This window comes from Rutilus rutilus (assembly GCF_951802725.1).
Source record: "Rutilus rutilus genome assembly, chromosome: 1".
In the NCBI taxonomy this organism is placed as follows: Eukaryota; Metazoa; Chordata; class Actinopteri; order Cypriniformes; family Leuciscidae; genus Rutilus; species Rutilus rutilus.
The window spans coordinates 21,206,977-21,227,283 of record NC_140209.1 but is presented as its reverse complement, the minus strand read 5'-3'; the positions used below and the strand labels follow the sequence as shown (position 1 = coordinate 21,227,283).

The 20,307-nt window shown below is 45.6% G+C and overlaps 1 protein-coding gene across 3 annotated transcripts in view; it reads left to right on the top strand.

Annotated features, from left to right (window-relative positions):
* The window catches only part of LOC311292136 (uncharacterized protein), a 188,706-nt gene that overhangs the window by 150,676 nt on the left and 17,723 nt on the right, over positions 1–20,307 (top strand). Inside the window, exon 1 of one of the 3 annotated variants that reach the window (XM_084411673.1) lies at positions 12,876–13,004. The exons of the other annotated variants lie outside the window; for them this stretch is intronic. The gene's annotated coding sequence lies outside the window, so the exon portion shown is untranslated. Of the gene's footprint in view, positions 1–12,875; positions 13,005–20,307 lie in introns of those variants that run through there. 3 annotated transcript variants of the gene reach the window in all.

The window sequence follows — 20,307 nt, the reverse complement described above, 5'->3', positions numbered from 1 at the left end:
CGTCAGGCCAATAAGGACGCTTCGCGCCCTCCTAGCCATTTCCCGCCGAGACGGGTGTGGCTAACCTCTATATAAGGAGCTCGAGAAGGCTGATTCACTTGATTTTCATCGCCGAAGCGAACCAGAGTGAACCGTACGCACGGCAGAGAACGCAGTACTCGTTCCCTCTTCTAGAGAGAACCGAGGTTACGTTAGTAACCGAGTACGTTCTCTTACGAGAGTCCTCTCGTACTGCGTTTTTGTAAAAACGCTACGGGAACCCCTTGTAAAACGCCGTGCGTGCTGGGATAAAGACACCGATCACTGGAAGCTAACCAGGTGTACAGTGCATAATCACCAGATAGACTCAAAGAGCCTGGGATTAAGGGAGGGGAACCTTAATTCCCTATATTGTAACGTCCGCAGACGTAAAACATGACCTCACAGAGAGAGTCTAGAGACAAGAGGGGATTCCTCTGTCCTTATATGGTTGCGTCAGCAGACGCGAATATGACATCACATAGACAGGGTGGGGGAACCTGAACTAAATGTGGGAAATGTGGGTCTTACACAGTTCTGCCCATAAGACAGTCGGCAGCGCGTTGCGCATGCGATTTCAGTGTTCTAGTTAGACAGCTGAATCGGCTATACCGATAGTAGCTTAGCCTGCAAGGCGGGAACCTCTAGGTTGTAAAACCTGATAAATGTAGACGGCGAGGCCCAGCCCGCCGCCGTACATATATCCTGTAAGGAACTGCACTGGAGGCCCTTGGCAGTATAAGCCAGCGCTATGGCGTCAACTATCCATCTGGATAAGCTCTGTTTCGACACAGCCATTCCCTTGGAACGTCCACTGAACGAGACAAAGAGCTGCTCAGTCTGTCTGAAGACAGCAGAGCGGGACACGTAAGCTCTTAGAGCCCTAATGGGGCAAAGAAAACTTGAGTCCCCTTCCTCACTTGATCCCGGCAGGGCAGACAGGGAGATAACCTGAGCCCGAAATGGTGTGTTGAGGGACTTTGGCACATAGCCATGCTTAGGTTTGAGTATGACCTTAGAGTCGTTAGGTCCAAACTCTAAGCACGCTGGGCTCACAGAGAGCGCGTGCAGGTCGCCTATGCGCTTCACCGAAGCGAGAGCCATCAAGAACACTGTTTTGAAAGACAAATGTTTGAGGCTAATAGATTGGATAGGCTCGAAAGGGGCACCTTTCATGGCCGCCAAAACCGTAGAAAGGTCCCACATAGGGACTGAAGGAGGCCTGGGAGGATTTAGCCTCCTAGCTCCCCTGAGGAAGCGGATGACTAAATCGTTCCTTCCTAGAGACTGCCCCAGCGTTGTTCCAGAAAACGCTGTAATAGCCGCCACATAAACTTTGAGCGTGGAAGGGGATCTGCCCTTATCCAACAGCTCCTGTAGGAAGGAGAGAACCTCCGTCACCTCACAATCGAGAGGTGATAGGCTCCGAGCTGTACACCAGCCGGAGAAAACCGACCACTTCGAGGCATAAAGCCGCCGAGTTGACGGCGCCCTGGCCTGAGTGATGGTATTTATCACTCCCTCTGCGAGGTCAACGGATAACCGTTGAGCGCCCACACGTGAAGGGACCACAGCTCCGGGTGTGGGTGCCAAATTGAGCCCCTGGCCTGCGAGAGGAGATCTCTCCTCAATGGCACTGGCCATGGAGCGATGTCTGCTAGCTGCATCAGGACTGGGAACCATGCTTGGTTCTTCCAGAACGGTGCTACAAGCAGCACTGAGCATTTCGTTTCCTTGACCCGCTCTAACACCTGTGGCAAGAGGGAGACGGGGGGAAAGGCATAAAGCGGGCAGCGCGGCCACATGTGGGACAGCGCGCTGTCGTTCTTGGAAAAGAACACGGGGCAATGAGCGTTTTCGCGGGACGCGAATAGGTCCACTTCCGCTCTGCCGAATCTTTCCCACAACAGCAGGACTGTTTGCGGGTGTAGAGACCATTCGCCCAGGGGAATGTTGTTCCTGGACAGCCTGTCTGGGCCCACATTCTGGAGCCCAGGCACATGCACTGCTCTCAGCGAGCGCAAATTGTGCTGAGCCCATATTAGGAGGCGTTTCGCCAGCCTGTACAGGGATGTGGATCTCAGACCGCCCTGGCGATTTATAAAGGACACCACGGCCGTGTTGTCCGAACGGACTACGACGTGTTGGTCCTTGATTTGGGGACAAAAACGCGTCAGCGCATTGTGCACTGCCAGCATCTCCAGGCAGTTGATGTGTTGGAGCTTTTCTCGTTTCGACCACAGGCCGAAGAACGGTCTGCCCTCGAGCAGCGCTCCCCATCCCGAGGTGGATGCGTCTGTCGACACCATCCTCACTCCCGAGGAAGTCCCCAGGCTTACACCTGATCGGTACCAGTCGCCCGCCAACCAAGGTATTAGGGCTGTCACACAGCTCTGATTGACCTTGAGACGTAACCGGCCGGACACCCACGCTCCGCGCGGTACTCGCGCTTTCAACCAGAACTGCAGAGGACGCATGCGGAGCAAGCCCAGCTGGAGAACCGGTGATGCTGAGGCCATGAGACCTAGCATCCTTTGAAACGTCCTGAGCGGGGTAGTCGCGCCGCAGCGGAAAGATCTCGCTGCGCGCTGAATGTGCAGCACGCGCTGTGGCGACAGCCGCGCTGTCATAGACTGTGAGTCCAGAATGGTACCCAGAAACGAAATCGTTTGACTGGGGTTCAGTGAACTCTTCGTCCAATTGACTGTGATACCAAGATTCTCGAGGTGATCGAGTAAAATGGTTCTGTGCTCCACGAGCTGTGATCGTGATTGAGCTAGGATCAGCCAGTCGTCCAAATAGTTCAGCACTCGCATGCCTCTGAGTCTGAGAGGAGCGAGCACTGCGTCCATGCACTTCGTAAATGTACGAGGTGCCAGGGACAAGCCGAACGGCAGGACTGTATACTGGTATGTCTGACCCTCGAAGGCGAATCTCAAGTATCGCCTGTGATGTGACGCTATTTGTATTTGAAAATACGCGTCCTTCAGATCTATCGACATGAACCAGTCTCCTCGGTGATCATGCGCGAGGATTTTCCTGGTCGTGAGCATTTTGAAACTGCGTTTCACTAATGCTTTGTTCAGCCGTCTTAGATCCAGTATGGGTCTGATACCACCGTCCTTTTTGGGAACTAGAAAGTATCTGCTGTATAGCCCCCCTTTGCTTTGAGCAAGGGGTACATGCTCTATCGCCCCTTTGCTTATCAGTTTTGATATTTCGGCGCGAAGTAGGTGTGCTACTTCTAAATTCACCGAAGTTTCGACGCGCGCTGTGAAGCGGGGAGGGCGTCGACAAAACTGTAGCGAGAAGCCTCTCTTTATAATGCCTAGCACCCAGTCCGAAACCCCTGGGAGCGCTGCCCATGCTACTGCATGGCTGGCTAAGGGCTGGATGCGAAGCACGCTCTGTTCGTCGTGTGACAGAGGTGCTTCGGGGTGCGATAACATAGGCGTTATGCCTGTGGCATTCGAGGCGGGGGGCGCGCTTATTACAGCGGGCAGAGCGCTCGTCCTCGACCTTACTACAGTGCTTAACTGAGTGAGGGAGGGCTGAGCGAGTCTCGCGGGACTCATGTCTGCGGGTAAATGTGGGCGGGACGCGGGCACATTCACTGCTTTGGACGCGCTGTCTGCCTGAGCAGAGCGAGCGCACACAGGTCTCGTTTTTACAGAGAGCCTGTGGTCTGTGAGACATAGTGTATGTGGGCACTGGGAAGTGGGCACTTTCACTACATTTGAAGCGCAATCGATCTGAGTCGATTTTATGTGCGCGAGCCCTAAGTGTAGGGCTGTGCTTATGTGTAGGGATGGGCACTGAGGAGTGGGCATCGACACTACATTTATAGCACCATCGGCCGTGGCCGGGACACCAGAAAATACACTCTTTTCGGGATATATCTGGGTAGCCGTGAAAACGGCTTTTGTGTGCAGGCAAGTGGGCAACTGTGCGGGCTTGCGTCTTGCAGAAAACGCTGGAACAGTCGCAAGTCTTGGGACTGAAACAGCGGCGCGCTTGGGTGAGAGACCGGCCGCAGCGGGACTCACACACCTGCGCTTTCCTAGGAGTGCTAGGACTTCTTCGGGGCTTCCGGCTTTACCACAATCCTCGGCCGCGGCCCGCGCTGAGCGGGGCGTCGGCTGGTAGAGCGAGAGCGGGACCTAGAGCTGTGCTGCTGTCGCTGCTGTGAAGATGTGGCAGAAGGCAGGGGCTGAGGCTGAGAACTCCGCGGAGTCTGTTTCTCACGACTCGCTGCAGAACCGGAGCGCTTCGGGAGGAAGTGCTTGAAGGCTTGAGACGCTTTCTGGGCTTCGGTAAATCTCTCCACGAACTCGGAGAGAGAAGAACCGAAAAGGCCAGCGGAAGACAGCGGGGCGTCGAGAAACGCGTTGCGCTCGGAATCAGCCATCTCCGTGAGCGTAAGCCATAGGTGTCTCTCAGCAACAGTGGCGGAAGCCATACATCTTCCCATGGCTTGTGCAGCAGACTTGGTAGCGCGGAGTGTTAGATCCGAAGCGCTCCTCAAATCCGCGATGCAGATAGCTTCAGGTCCCATCTCATCCAACTTACGGAGGAGATCACCCTGGAATATCTGCAGCGTAGCCATGGTGTGTAGCGCTGACGCAGCCTGCCCAGCGGCGGAGAAAATTCGCGCGAGCAGCGTCGACGTCATGCGGCAGGCTTTAGAAGGCAACACCGGTTTAGTCCGCCGTCCAGCAGAGGGCGGGCAAAGGTGGGTTGCTATCGCCTGTTCCACCGGCGGAAGTGAAAGGTAGCCTCTGTCTTTTGCATTATCCAAGGAGGAAAATGCTGGCGACACAGACGAGCGCGTTCGCGCAGAGTAGGGCGCATTCCAAGCCTTCGCCACTTCTTCATGAAGCTCAGGAAGAAAGGGGGCGGGCTTAGATTCCGGAGAAGTGCGCTCACCAGGGAGGAAGCTACCATCCAGCCGGGTACGAGAGGGGAGTTCCGGTGCAGACCACTCGAGGCCGAGGCTCGCCGCGGCCAGCGCGAGTACTCGCATGAGCTCCTTCTCGATGTTGGCTCTCGTAGTGGGCTTGCGGGCAGGAGGCGCGAGGTCCTCAGAGCTCGCCCAGTCCTCGCTGCCTGAAGCTAGCAGAGAGCAGGAATCCTTCTCCCCCGACGCGGCCTCGGAAACGACTTCCTCTGATGAAGCGGCGGCAGACTGCGGGCGCTGAGCATCAGGAAGAGGTACAGGAGAAGCCGGTGAAGCAGGCGGGCGAACCGGCGAGCTTGGTCGGGCTGGAGCGGGTTCCGGGACCCGCTGCGAGCGGCGCTTCTTGCGGCGCGGCAGCGCGGCGGGGAATGCAGACTCTGAGAAGGATGCCAGGCGAGTCCGCAGAGTCACCATCGGCAAAAGCTCGCAGTGAGGGCAGCCGCCGTCAGCGAGCGCGAGCGCTGCATGGTCCTCTCCCAAACAGGAAACACAGATGACGTGGCGGTCTCCCTGGGAGAGTGGGGCTCGGCACGAGCCACACGAAGGCATCTTTAAAAAGACGCAGCTCTTTTAGGGGGTGAGTGTCGCGGGGCGAACACACACACACACACACAAGAACAGAGTAATGCAAAGGATATAGCGCCGGAAAGCGCAGCAGGTACGGCTGTAGAAGGCGGCATTGCCAGCAGCTTCGAGTGTCTCGTCCCGCTGAAGTGCTTGCCTCAAACGACGCTTGCTTCCTCGTGATCCAGCGATGTGAGAGCTTCGCTGAAGAGAAGAAAAATCAAGTGAATCAGCCTTCTCGAGCTCCTTATATAGAGGTTAGCCACACCCGTCTCGGCGGGAAATGGCTAGGAGGGCGCGAAGCGTCCTCATTGGCCTGACGTCACCTCAGGCCTCGCTCGATAGGCTTATGCAGTTGCTGCAGAGCAGCCAATGAGCGAGCAAGCCGTCTCGCCATAGCTAAGCACTGCCGCAACGCGCTTTACATGTATGAAAATTAAGGATAATTTTTTGCTTCAGTATTTCGTGAAAAGAGACTTTTCCCGTAGCGTTTTTACAAAAACGCAGTACGAGAGGACTCTCGTAAGAGAACTAAGTGATTAATTTAGTGATGATTGAACATTATTGAAGACACCTGATGTTAACAAGCAGAATCACTGAAGGAGAAAATCACAAATTGTAAGTTACCGTTATTGTGATGGGTGTTTGCTTTAGTTGGGCTCTAGACCATTATATGTTTACTTTAGATTTTGTTTGGTTGTTGAATCTGAATTGTAACTGCCAGTTGAACAAAGAAAAGAATTGTCTGATGATGTTGGTTATATTGTAACATTCATCATTTGAACTTGATCACTGAACTCATTAAGATCCTTCTTTCTGACTTTGATTTATGTTGTTGGTTAAAGCATAACTGTGAATCTGCATAAATGCCCAGAATTTTTGATATAATATATAGGATTTCTTAAAAGTTGTTTTTTTAAAAAAAAATCATTGTTCTAGGCACACACAGATGTCAAGATTCAGTCTATGCATCTCAACAATGGTGATGAGCAGAATATTCAATTAGGAAAAGTAAATTACATAGACAATTCAGATCATAATTTATTCATACCGCAATGCATGATGGGAGCCATTAATGAGTTGTGATTGGTGGAAGCCACTGCAACATGCTTTATTATTGTCACCATTGTTGAGATTCACAGGCTGATTATTAATGTCTGTTTTAAATGAAGTAATCTGAATATCTATTGATCAGAACAATGTTTATTAAATATTTTGAATTATAAGTAAAGTACTGATAATCATAGGCTGAAGAATCACAAAACTGCTGCTAACAAGTTAAACCAAACTATCTCAATAAGTTTCCTTTTTCAGATCACAGCATGATTATGTCAAAACATAATCAACACTATCAGATCATATTTAACTGTTAGAAATCAATAACAGCAGACAAACAACAGTAAAAATTAAAGTAATCATATAATGGTCTAGAGCCCAACTAAAGCAAACACCCATCACCTTAATGGTAACTTACAATTTGTGATTTTCTCCTTCAGTGATTCTGCTTGTTAACATCAGATATTTTCAATAATGCTCAATAGTCACTTAATTAATCACTTAATTATCTCATTAACTTCAACACTCTTGAGTGTGGACTCATATACACTCCCAGCCCCAGGAGTGTTAATTTAACACCGCTCCATCTGAAAGCAGGTGATGGCGACTTACTACTAATCAAGGGAACCGGCTTTACTGACGAGATGCGCATAACAATATCGTGCGATATATCGCCCAGCCCTATATATATATATTAATATTTATTTCAGAAATGTCCAAAATAGCCAAATTTAACTACCTTCCATCAGTGAGCTAACTTTGCTAGCAAGCTAGCTGGTTAATGCTCACTTGAGGTAATTTTTTCATGTTTTGTTCAAATATTTTGATTTTACCACCTAGTTATACTGCATTAAGTGTAAAACAAAGGATTTGATAGACAGAAATATTTTATTATAGTAATTATGATAGAGAGAAACTATGCCCCCGGGGGGGGCGTTTTACCCCTCAGCGTAGGGGGCGTTTTACCCCACAAGCTATGAGTTTAAAAAAAATATATATATTTTTTTTAAATATAATTATATTCCTTATAAATAATATATGATCTCGAACTACAGACTTCACTATTCATCTATCATACATCACTGCGATATCCTGCAGAACAATATTCTCTTAAACACTTATTTACTAATATCTGAAAATTATAGCATTTACCATGTAATCCTCTTCTCTTCAAATGTGTCGCTGGTGTCAGCTTATCCATAGAGCTTTGTATATCCCCGTTATCAACGTAGTGCATAGCAACAGTAAAAATGTATCTTGACTACTTTTAGTGGTTATTTTGGGAAAAACAGGTGGGGGGCGTTTTACCCCAGGGGGGCGTTTTCCCCCACTCTACCCTATTATATTGGTTCACATAATGTTTATGTATGATGAATGATACTCCTGTGTATTCCTGTGTGATGTGCTTAGCTTCCACTATGTATGTTGGTGAGAGGGGATGTCTCTTTAAGGCTCGGCCGCCCGCACTTACTATGAAGGCGTGCCTAAGCTTATGAATGGAGGGTGAATCAGAAAGGGGAAGACGTGTGTTTGAATTCATGGCGCCGGCAATGTTTGCTGCAGCTATAATATTTAAAGCTTGTTCCTTATGGTTTGATAGCATTTTCAAACGTTACTTTAAGAGACTGCTTTAATGGTGGAGAGAGGACGGAAAATTATTCAACCACCTGGATTTTTCACTCGTGTACCCATCTCTGGCAAACGGATTATTCTCACGGACTATTTTTTTCCTTTTTTGGTGTGTGTGGATTACTTTTTTGTCTCGTTCCGATCGAGGATCATTCCCATGGACTTATGGACTAAACGTTTCCCGGTTGGAAAGACGGTAGCGAGCTCATGAGGCAACCCGGACATTTGTTTTACTTATTTTTCCTGTACGGGGTGTTTGAAGGTGGTGAGTGCACGGGATAATTGTTTCATTATAATATACTGCGCTCAGCGCGTCATTCAATTGAGCGGTTTTGTGTGTTTTATGTTTATGGTGTTCAGCGCCGTCTGAATATTATTGTTATCTTTTATGCTGTGTGACTTATTCACTATCATACATCTGCTCGTGCTAATTTATATGTTAGAGAAAGCATTGATGTAGGTGACAGTATTGATGCTTTGGTGATATTCGCCATTATTGTATTCATTCCAAAGAATCTCCTTGTGCGTTTATAGTAACACTGCTGTTCAAAAAGAATATTTGAGGGCGGATTGTTACAGATGGTGGCCCGTACGGGGAATGAAATGTAATTTTGTTGATTTTGCTTTATTACCATAGCTATGTGAATATTGTTTACTGGTGTATATATATCTATATATATATATATTAATTATATTTTGAATATTTGCTGAATACTTTCCCTGAGCAATCTTTGCACATATTATACTCTGTTTGATATTGCATTTAAGCACAAAAAAAAAAAAAAAAAAATGCCAGAAATAAGAGTCGCACAACTTGTGGAGCTTGATGAAGTCCAGGATGAAATATCTGAGCATGACACCAGGGCCTCTACACCTACGTCAGAGCATGGGGCTAGTGAACAGCACCATGAAGCAAGGGGAGATGCATGGGTCACTAGGAGAAATCCTGTGGGGGAAGTAACATCCCTTATTAGTTCACTGTATATCTCAGATCCAGAAGAGAATGAACAAAGCATTGGAGATGAGGGAGACACATCTTATCTCACACTTCCCGTTCTTACTACTATTACCAATGATTTGGGATCAGTCATGGACAGATTAAATACACTTGAGATTGACTTTAGAGATTCGATTAATAGTGCGTTGAACAGAGAAGTGGGCATAAGGAGTTATGTTAACAGAAGTGTTGAGGTGCTTGAGCAATGCATGATATCAACCTTAAAACAGTTTGAGGAAAAATTAGTGGATTGCTTGCAAAGGCGTGATGAAAAGTGGAAAGCAGAACATGAACGTCTTAAGCGAGCCAGCCGTGTTGCTCTCCCTAGGTCTCTTCCACGCACAGGAGTTACTCTTCTTCCACCCCATAGCCGCTCTACTCCTGCCCAAGCTTCATCTAGTGCTTTCACACAAACTGCAGCTCCTCTGGGTATAGACGCACATGTAATGAGCCCATCTATCAGCAGAATCACTCCATCTCGGCTTAACAACATGACAGCTCCTGACATGGCGGCTGGTTCTGACAATATTGATCAGTCTTCAAATTCTTATGCTCGAGTGTTCATTCCGTGCCCACCAGTTCCACCCGGTGCACCGCTTCAGACACCATTCAATGGAGCACTTTCTCATCCACCTATACAGTCTTTCATGCCAAGCACCAGTATTTCACCTTCGTTGGGTGTTTCATGTAGTCAAGACATCAGACCACCTGTGGTTTATTCACGACCAGCTATTCAGATGGAATTTCCTTCATTTAGTGGATCTAGGGAGGTGGCCGATGTTCTCAACTTTGTTGATCGCTGCGAAACATTCTTTGCAGTACGGCCATTGTCTGATGCAGAGCTAATAGGCGCCCTATCTAACACTCTTAAAGGGCCAGTACATAGCTGGTGGATGGTGGCGAAACACAGGGTGAACAACTGGTCTGAGTTTAAGAAAGCCTTTATGGATGCCTTTCTCCCCCCTGATTACCTCACTGAGGTAGAAGAAAAGCTCAGAGACATGGTCCAGTTGCCTGATCAGTGTCTGAGGGATTTTGCTTATGATTACCGTGCTCTCTGTTTGCGGTGGAAGCCAGACATCACAGAAACCGAGTTGGTGCGCAAAATCCTTAATAACTGCAACCCTCGAATAGCTGGTTGCCTCCGGGGTACGGTAACAAACGTGGACCAGTTGGTTCAGACTGGCACCTTGGTGGAGAAAGACTGCACATCGTCTAAAGAATACTGGGGGAAAGTGGACCAGCAAAAGGCCAAGGAAAAGGGCTTAAGGAAGACCCAGGACAAGGGACCTGCTAAAGAGTTCAAGAAACCTGCGGATGTGGTGACAGTAGTGCAGCTAGGACGGAAATCTCCAATGGTGCTCCTCCATGTTCCAATAGAAGTGAGGGGAAGGCAGTGTCATGCGGTATTTGACACAGGATGTACTTACTCACTTATGCGGCAGAGTCTCTGGCTGGAGCTGGCTCGCGATGGTGAGCGACTGAAGCCGAGTGACAATCAAAACTTTGCTTTGGCCGATGGGAAGACTTATGGTGCTGTGGGGAAGACACAGATGGTGTACGTCTGGCATGAGGTGATATGGATGCTGGAGATATTCGTCATGGCTGACAACCACTTGGCTTTCCCTATCATTCTTGGTTTGGATTTCCTCAGAAAAACCTCTACCATCATTAATATGGGAGACCACACTTATGGGGTAAAAGGACCCAAGGGTTATAATTTCCATCCCTTTCTGTCTCACCCGCTGGAGGAAACGTTGATGCAGGAACCTGAAACTAGTTCCAATGCCAGCCTATATGTGGCTGTTCCTTACCCGGGGGCTTTGAGTCCATTACCACCATTGGGAGTGGTGTCTTCTGCTTTTCCAGACCAATCTTCAGAGGTTAGAGAACTGTTTCAGGCCTGGCCGAGGGTGTGTTCTGGGACACTGGGCAAGACCAGGGTTGAAGAACATCGTATCTTTACCACTGATGAGGTGCCTGTTCGCTGCAGGGCATATAGGGTTTCGCCTTTTAAGCGGCAGATTATTGCTGACCATGTGGAGCAGATGCTCAAGAATGGCATTATTGAGCCGTCACAGTCCGCCTGGGGTGCTCCGGTGGTATTAGTCAAGAAGCCAGATGACTCCCTTCGATTTTGTGTGGATTTTAGGCACCTCAATGCCAAAACCCATCCAGATGCCTACCCTATGCCTATTATCCACGAGATACTGGAGTCTATGCATGGTGCAGCCTTTTTCAGCACTCTTGATTTGAAGTCTGGATATTGGCAGGTCGCCATGTCCGAAGACAGTAAGGCCAAGACGGCTGTGATAACACCTATGGGCCTCTACCAGTTCAAGTGTATGCCTTTTGGGCTCCGGTATGCTGGAGCCACTTTTCAGCGACTGATGGAGAAGGTTTTGGGAGAGCTTAGAGGGAATACCTGCTGTGTGTATATTGATGATGTCATAGTCTTTTCACCTACATATGAACAACATCTCCAGGATCTGCATGCCGTCTTAGGGAAGTTCCACAAGGCTGGACTGACCCTTAATATCAAGAAGTGTATCTTTTTCCGGCAGGAGCTGAGGTTTTTGGGCCACGTAGTCTCAGACAAAGGCGTGCAGGTGGATCCAGGAAAAATTGAGGCAGTGACAACATATCCTAAGCCCACTAACCTCAAGACCCTCCAGCGTTTCTTAGGCCTTGTGGGGTGGTACCACAAATTTATCGACCATTTTGCTGACTTGGCTGCCCCATTGAATCGTCTGAAGAGGAAGACCGTGGAGTGGGACTGGTCAGAGGAATGTCAGCAGAGCTTTGATCAGCTGAAGAGAGCGCTGGTGAACGCACCTATCCTCATGCAGCCTGACACCACCCTACCCTTTGAAATCCACACAGACGCTAGCGATGTGAAAAAATCTCACTTTCTCACCCTCCTCCCCCTTTCTACCACTGCTCATGTGCATTTGTTATTATGGGAGCCAGTCAACTTTATCATGTGGAGCTATGTCTACCGAGGTGGGTAATACACAGTATTATATGGTGTGTGTGTTTATGTTGTGTTTTATGGTGTGTACTTTACTCTTAACACCTTTTACCTATTTATTTATTATTCTCAGGTAAGGTAAAGAAAGTCTAATCTGACCTAAACCATAAGCATTCAAAAGGTACAATATGGTCAGAAGACTCCTCTGTGGTATGTTCTCATTAAAACACTGTAAAAAATATTTTCATGATTTGTTATCACAACTCTAAGTTAACTTAAAAATGTAAGTTACCTGGTTGCCTTAAAATTGAGTTCATTGAAATTAAAAAATTGAGTTAATGCAACAAAGAGATTGGTTTAATAAATAGAAACTCCAAATATATGTTATCTGAACCACATTATCTAAGTTGATTTGACAAAAGATTATGGTTTAATAAATAGATAATTAATGTGGTTCAGATAACATATATTTTGAGGTTCTATTTATTAAACCATAATCTTTTGTCAAATCAACTTAGATAATTAATGTGGTTCAGATAACATATATTTTGAGGTTCTAAGTTGATTTGACAAAAGATTAAAAGTTGTCATGATAAATCATGAAAATATTTTTTTACAGTGTAGCTTTAGCTATTTTTTCATCTGTTAGTTAGTACTTATTTATAATCTGTAACAAGTATTCTTTTCATTTGATTATTTGAATAAAGTTTGTTAAAACATTTACTATAATCATCTGACTGAACCTTGGATTATTGAGTACAGTTTTCTTCTGCCTGGATCAGGAAATCCTTTCTGGAAGAAACGCACGAGGGGTGAGCATTCTTTTGATAAAAGAATAATTACCATGTGTTCTGATTTGATCATATAGCCTAGCCAAAGAGGCAGCATGTAAGATTGTTGTTGTTTCAAAAAAGGTTTAAGAAGTACTAAAAAAGATAGACTTATAATACAGGTAATCAATCTATTATTTTTATAATAGAATATTAACTTGTATAGACTGAACTTTTTGAGGACACGACTAAAGGATAGGCTCTTTAGTTACCGCGAGATTATCTCAATAAACTTTGAGTATGGTTTTAAGATAACTGGGAACGGTATTAAAGGGATACTTCACCTCTGGGAAGATGAATGTGTATTTAAAATAGGTCATTTATGTAGAAGAAATGTGAAGACATTTTTTAATTTGGAGCTTTCTAGACTGAGAAAAGCCAGAAAATTTATTTTTGGCTTATGTGGATGAAAGACAACAACTCCCAGAATGCACTTGCTTCGCTGCCCTAGGAGGCCACGCCTACCGGTAAGACAGCGCAGTTGAAAACAAGGTTAGGCTACCAGTGAGTCTCCGTGACGAGTCTGCCTGGGATTTCGGGATCGCCCTAAAATGTCCGGGATTCGGCTTTTGCGTTCTACAGTCGCCATTCATCATGTTTACTGTGGCGAGCAGGACGAGGCTGACGGCCGCGGGAGAACGGCGCGAGGCCGGTGGCGTCATTACTGAGACGCGCCGGTCTCACAACGGAGGTGCGGGAATTTTCTTAGCAATGTTAAAAGTAAACGCACATCAACCGATCACTTGTTTAGTGTTCATGTAAACACTACATTCAGATTCACCGATTGGAATGAATTCAGTTAGATTGAAACATGAGGTGGTGCATGTAAACAATGAATGGTGACCGCAGAAAGCAAAAGCCGAATCCCAGACATTTTGAACGATCCTCGCCCGCCGGACATGTCCGGGAAAAGGAGGATGGTTACCCCTACTTACTCAGCTTTCTCCTACTATTCAGCTTTCTCCACAGAACAAGAGCCTGCTAGCTTAGCTTCCAAAGAAAGGCTGACACTGTGTACATTCTGACTGAGTGAGATCCCACCCTGTATGGGCGGGCTGAAAACATGCGGAACAACGCCATCTACTGGCTGTAGTCTTTAGCCTCTGGCCAGAAAATCCTCCGATGACGCAAAATGACGATTTTTGCGTCATCGGAGGATTTTTTCCAGACAAAAAATACATAAATCTCTCCTCTCAGGGGGATAAGATCCAAGATGGCGGCGCGAGTACATCGCGAGGCTCGCGGTCTCTCCAGATTCTGTAATTTAGCAGTATTTTTCTTGCTCATTTCGGGTCTGTTCGTCCAGAACAGTTGTGCCTTAACATCGTACACCCAAGGTGAGCTTTTGGATATTGGTTTGCGAATTTCCGACAGTTTTATGGACAACCTTCGACTCCTTCCTGAGATCGCCAGATCACCCGAGGCTATGCACTCTGCCCGGCCGGGCGGAAGTGCTCGCAGGCGGCGGCGAGATCGTAAACAAAGGCGGGGGAAGCGCGGAGGACTAAGAGCTAAGCTAAAGCTAACACCACACCGGCTCTCTTTACCCAGCATTTTCCTTGCCAATGTACGGTCGCTGTTGAACAAAATGGAGGAGATTCGACTCAACATCACATACAGCAAGAGACTTTTGAACTGTAATGTTCTAATTTTCACGGAAACATGGTTAAACAGCGGAATACCGGACAACGCTATTGAGCTAGCGGGACGCCATACATTCCGGGCGGATAGAACATTAGATGGCTCCGGTAAGACCAGAGGTGGTGGATTGTGCATTTACATTAACAAAGCTTGGTGCACAAACTCTGCTATTGTTGGGAGACATTGTTCAGCTAACCTTGAGTTTCTCATGGTTAAATGTAGACCGTTTTATCTACCGCGGGAGTTCACTTCCACTATTATAACTGCAGCCTATATTCCCCCGGATGCTGATGCCAAGTTTGCTATGAAAGAACTTCACGCAGCCATCAGTAAACAACAGACCGTTCACCCGGAAGCTGCGTTTATTGTTGCGGGTGATTTTAATCATTCAAACTTAAAGTCAGTGCTACCGAAATTTCACCAGCATGTTTCCTGTCACACCAGAGGAAACAAAACCTTAGACCATGTTTACACAAACATGGCTGAAGCTTACGTCGCGACACCCCTCCCCCACTTGGGACAGTCAGATCACCTTTCTTTGTTCCTCACCCCCAAATATGCACCTCTGATCAATCGCGTGAAGCCATCAGTGAAGACCATCAAGGTGTGGCCTGCGGGGGCAGATTTCTCACTCCAGGAAAGGTTTCTACACACAGACTGGAGTATGTTTGCTTCTCAAGCCACCAGTGGCTCTCACACGGACATTGACTGCTACACCTCCTCTGTACTGGATTATATTAATACCACCATTGACAGTGTTACAACCCAGAAGCAGATCACCACATACCCAAATCAGAAGCCATGGATGAACAGGGAAGTGCGACTCCTATTGAAGACACGCAATACTGCCTTCAGATCAGGAGATGCACAAGCCTATAGCACATCCAGGGCAAATCTGAAAAGGGGCATCAAAGAGGCCAAGCACTGCTACAAGCTTAAGATAGAGGGACACTTTTCCAACGCTGACCCTCGGCGCATGTGGCAGGGCATTCAGGCCATCAGTGACTACAAACCCTCTCACTCCACCCCCGCAGCCACTGATGTCAACTTCCTGAACGAGCTAAATGACTTTTATGCTCGCTTTGAAAGAGACAACAGAGAAACTGCCACCAAGCTCAAATCCTCAGCTGACCACCCACCGATCACACTCTCCTCCACAGATGTCTGCAATGCACTGAGCAGGATCAGCGCGCACAAGGCTACTGGACCAGACAACATCCCTGGACGCGTACTCAGGGCATGTGCGGAGCAGCTCGCTGGGGTTTTTACAGACATTTTCAACCTGTCTCTTGCCCAAGCAGCTGTACCAACATGCTTTAAATGCACTTCCATTGTGCCAGTGCCAAAACACTCCAGCCCGAAGTGCCTTAATGACTACCGCCCTGTAGCACTCACACCCATCGTAATGAAGTGCTTTGAGCGGCTGGTCCTGGCACACCTAAAAGACTCTCTACCATCCACATTGGACTCACACCAGTTTGCCTACCGTAGCAATTGGAGCACAGAGGATGCAGTCTCCATGGCACTGCACTCTGTGCTCACACATCTGGACAATAAGAACACTTATGCACGCATGCTGTTTGTTGACTTCAGCTCAGCATTCAACACTGTCATCCCAACTAAGTTAATAGCCAAACTTGGAGACCTGGGCTTCAACACCTCCATGTGCAACTGGATTTTGGACTTCTTGACCAACAGACCCCAGAATGTTCGATCAGGCTCCAACTGCTCCACATCCATCACACTCAACACTGGTGTACCACAGGGCTGTGTGCTAAGCCCGTTCCTCTACTCCCTCTTCACCTCCGACTGCAAGCCTGTGTACGGATCTAATTCCATCGTCAAGTTTGCGGACGACACTACGGTGATTGGTCTCATCAGCAACAACGATGAGACTGCCTATAGGGAGGAGATCAAGCACCTGGCCACATGGTGCACCGAAAATAACCAGCTCCTCAACACCACCAAAACGAAGGAGCTCATCGTGGACTTCAGGAAAGTGTCAAGAGGCACACACGACACCATCCACATCAATGGAATGGCTGTTGAGCGTGTCTCCAGTTTCAAGTTCCTGGGGATCCACATCTCGGCGGACATGACCTGGACAACCAACACCTCCAGCCTGGTCAAGAAGGCTCACCAGCGCCTTTTCTTCCTGAGGACACTGAGGAAGAATCAGCTTTCCTCCACTATCCTGGTGAACTTCTATCGCTGTGCAATAGAAAGCATCCTGACCAACTGTGCTACAGTGTGGTATGGGAGCTGTTCTGTTGCAGAGCGCAAGGCACTGCAGCGGGTGGTGAAAACCGCCCAGCGCATCACTGGGACTCCACTACCTGCCATCGAGCACATCCAGAGGAAACGCTGTCTGCATCGAGCTCGCAGCATCCTTAAGGACTCCTCTCACCCAGCCCACAGACTGTTTTCTCTCCTGCCCTCCGGCAGGCGTTTCAGGTGCCTCCGGACCAGGACCAGCAGACTAAAGAACAGTTTTTTCCCCAGAGCTGTCTCTTTATTAAACTCTAACCCTCATTGATCCCACTCCCCTCATATACTGATTGACTCTCCTCTCCCTCCTCACACCTGCCTCCATTTTGTTATTTGCAATACTATAATGTTCATTTGCACTGCTGACTGTTATTACAGTAACAACTGTTTACATATGCATCTTGCACTACTACCTTGACTGGAATATGCTCAATTTGCACTGCCGACTGTTTATTTACAGTACCGACTGTTTATATATACATTGCAATATCGTACCTTAACTGTAATATGCAATTACTTTCCACTGCACTTTCACTCGGATAGCTTCTGTCCAAACTTTATTTGCACTACTTTAAATCCATTGTTATACTGCTCATTAGCCTAACTTATACATATATCTATTTGTAAAATTCTGTTTATAGTAATAGCCATCTGTATATTATGCTCACATTCTGTTTATAGTAACAGCCATCTGTATATATATATTCATAGTACATATCTATCTGTAAAATTCTGTTTATAGTAACAGCCATCTGTATATTATATTCAGTACATATCTATCTGTAAACATTCTGTTTATAGTAATAGCCATCTGTATATTATTATATTCAGTACATATCTAGCTGTAAATTCTGTTCACAGTAATAGTTATCTGTATATTATATTCATAGGACAATCTATCTGTAAATTTTTGTTTATAATAGTATTCAACTCTATATTTATTCAGTACATATCCATGTTCTGCACCACTGTATATCCTGCACTTGCTGCTATTGCACTTCTGGTTAGACCTAAACTGCATTTCGTTGCCTTGTACCTGTACTTGTGTAATGACAATAAAGTTGAATCTAATCTAATCTAATATGAGGGTGGAAAGCATGGTAATTCGAAAATACTACAGGTTTTCTACTAATACAAAGCTTAATGCTAAATCCTGAAGTAACCCTTTAATCTTGAATCCATCGCACCGTGCCGGGCAAGTAATAAATGTGACTGAAAACATTGATATAATATGAAGATGGGTCCTTGCGTGTTTTCGTCTCCCTCTTGTCCGTTTTCTTTTGATTTGATTTGATTTATTTTGGATTAGACAGACAACATAATCCAAAGGATAACATGTTAAAGTGCAAACACTTATTTCCACCATGGTGTTAAAACATTTAACACAAAACAAAGACCTATTACAAGCCGAAGACAAAAACATTTAAAACAAATCATCCAAAGTTCAAAAAACATTCTAAAATCAGAGAATCTTAAATCACATAAAATAATAAATTCACCTCTAAATAAAACGGTCGGTTACTCTATTCCACAAGAAAGCCTTAACCTGTTGTCTAAAAGCCCATCTGGAATTTACAATTTTAATGGAAAGCGGCAAACTATTCCACGATTTTATAGCCTACCTAAATATAAAAAAAGAACTTTTGGCTGCATTGTTGATTCTTTACAAGAACGGACACTAGCCCTATTATTATGATTATGTTGAGTATGAACCATTTTTATAAGGGTGTGTAAATATTTGGGAGCAGAGCCATTTATAACATTATACATGTGATTCAACTTTAACTGCTCCACTCTAACATGTACCGGCAGCAGTCATACCCTTTTAAAAGCATCTCTACCAATATGAGTCCGAGGGGGGCGCATTTAACAGGTAGCGGATAACATTATTTTGCATCACTTGCAGACTGTTTTTAAGTTTAACTGATAATCCACAGTACCATGCAGAACATGCATAATCAAAATGACACTGAATCAATACAACCAGTAATTTCTTGATAGAGAAATCTAGATGCCTTGTTCTGCGATACAAGAATTTCTTGGCTTTATGGACTTTTCTGGCGTCGTTGAACTAAAAGATTGTCTATAAATATTTCAATTTTATCTGTTACTTTTGAGACATGTAAAAAGCCCTGCCCCAACACGACAAAACACTTCAATTACATTCAATGATGTTTATAATAATAATAAAGTTATACTAACTGTACAACTACATAATCATACATATGTGTACGTAATGTACATGTGGTATAATCACACTTTATGTAAAAATGCACACGTATTCTCATGAGATCACGTTGGTTCAGAGTTGGCATCATCTGAAGTCCTGTCAAGAGTTGGTCTCTTCACAGGTGTTGGGCATCTCAAGTCTTCATAAGAGGCTGGATCCTGACTGGAGCTGACGTACTCTCTAGTTACCTCATGATGGGCATCCTGAGATAAAACAGAGAAGCAAAAGGAATATAACTAGCTAAGCTGCTGTTCGCAACATTAAGCAAAGATAATCATGTAATTGTCATTGAAGATTGTCAGTCTCTGCACATAAAAACTGTTACGTGTTAGAAATCTAATTACCTTAATACAATGAATGTAGTTCTCATAAAATCAAACCATGTTTCAGTTCATAGTTATGCAGCTGTAGTGGTTGAAGATGAGTGGCATTAGTGTTTGTTTGTTGTAGTATTGGTGTTTTATCTATGTCATATTGAGAGAAATATCAGCATCATCTTTCAGTAGAGCAGTTTTATAGGCTTTTATCATATATCCTCCTGATATATATATATTCAATAATGTGTCTCTAACAGCAAACACTCAGAATAAAGTGAGATGATCTGCTGATGATCCTGAATTGCTTGTTGAATGAGTGTTAATACTCTGAGGCTCATCAATATTAACAGATCTGCTGAAAACACTCTTTATTTCATGACAATGGTTCCTGTTTTCACCTCATTATTATGTTGATGTCTTCAGATCTCCTGTAAATTGACACTTAAAGCTCATTTCATTGGTGTCAACAGACTGAGAGTACACTCAAAAAAATAACTCATTGGACAAACTCAATTTAATTGAGGGCAGGATTTCCATCCAATAAATATGTGTAGCCCCAACTTATAAAAAACTCATTCATGCAATGAAATGTAATTAAGTTGGTCCAACTCAATTTTGACCAACTTAAATGAGTTGGTCAAACTCAATTATGAGCAACTTAAATGAGTTGGTCCAACTAAATTTTGACCAACTTAAATGAGTTGGTCCAACTCAATTTTGACCAACTTAAATGAGTTGGTCCAACTCAATTTTGACCAATTTAAATGAGTTGGTCCAACTCAATTTTGACCAACTTAAAAGAGTTGGTCCAACTCAATTTTGATCAAAT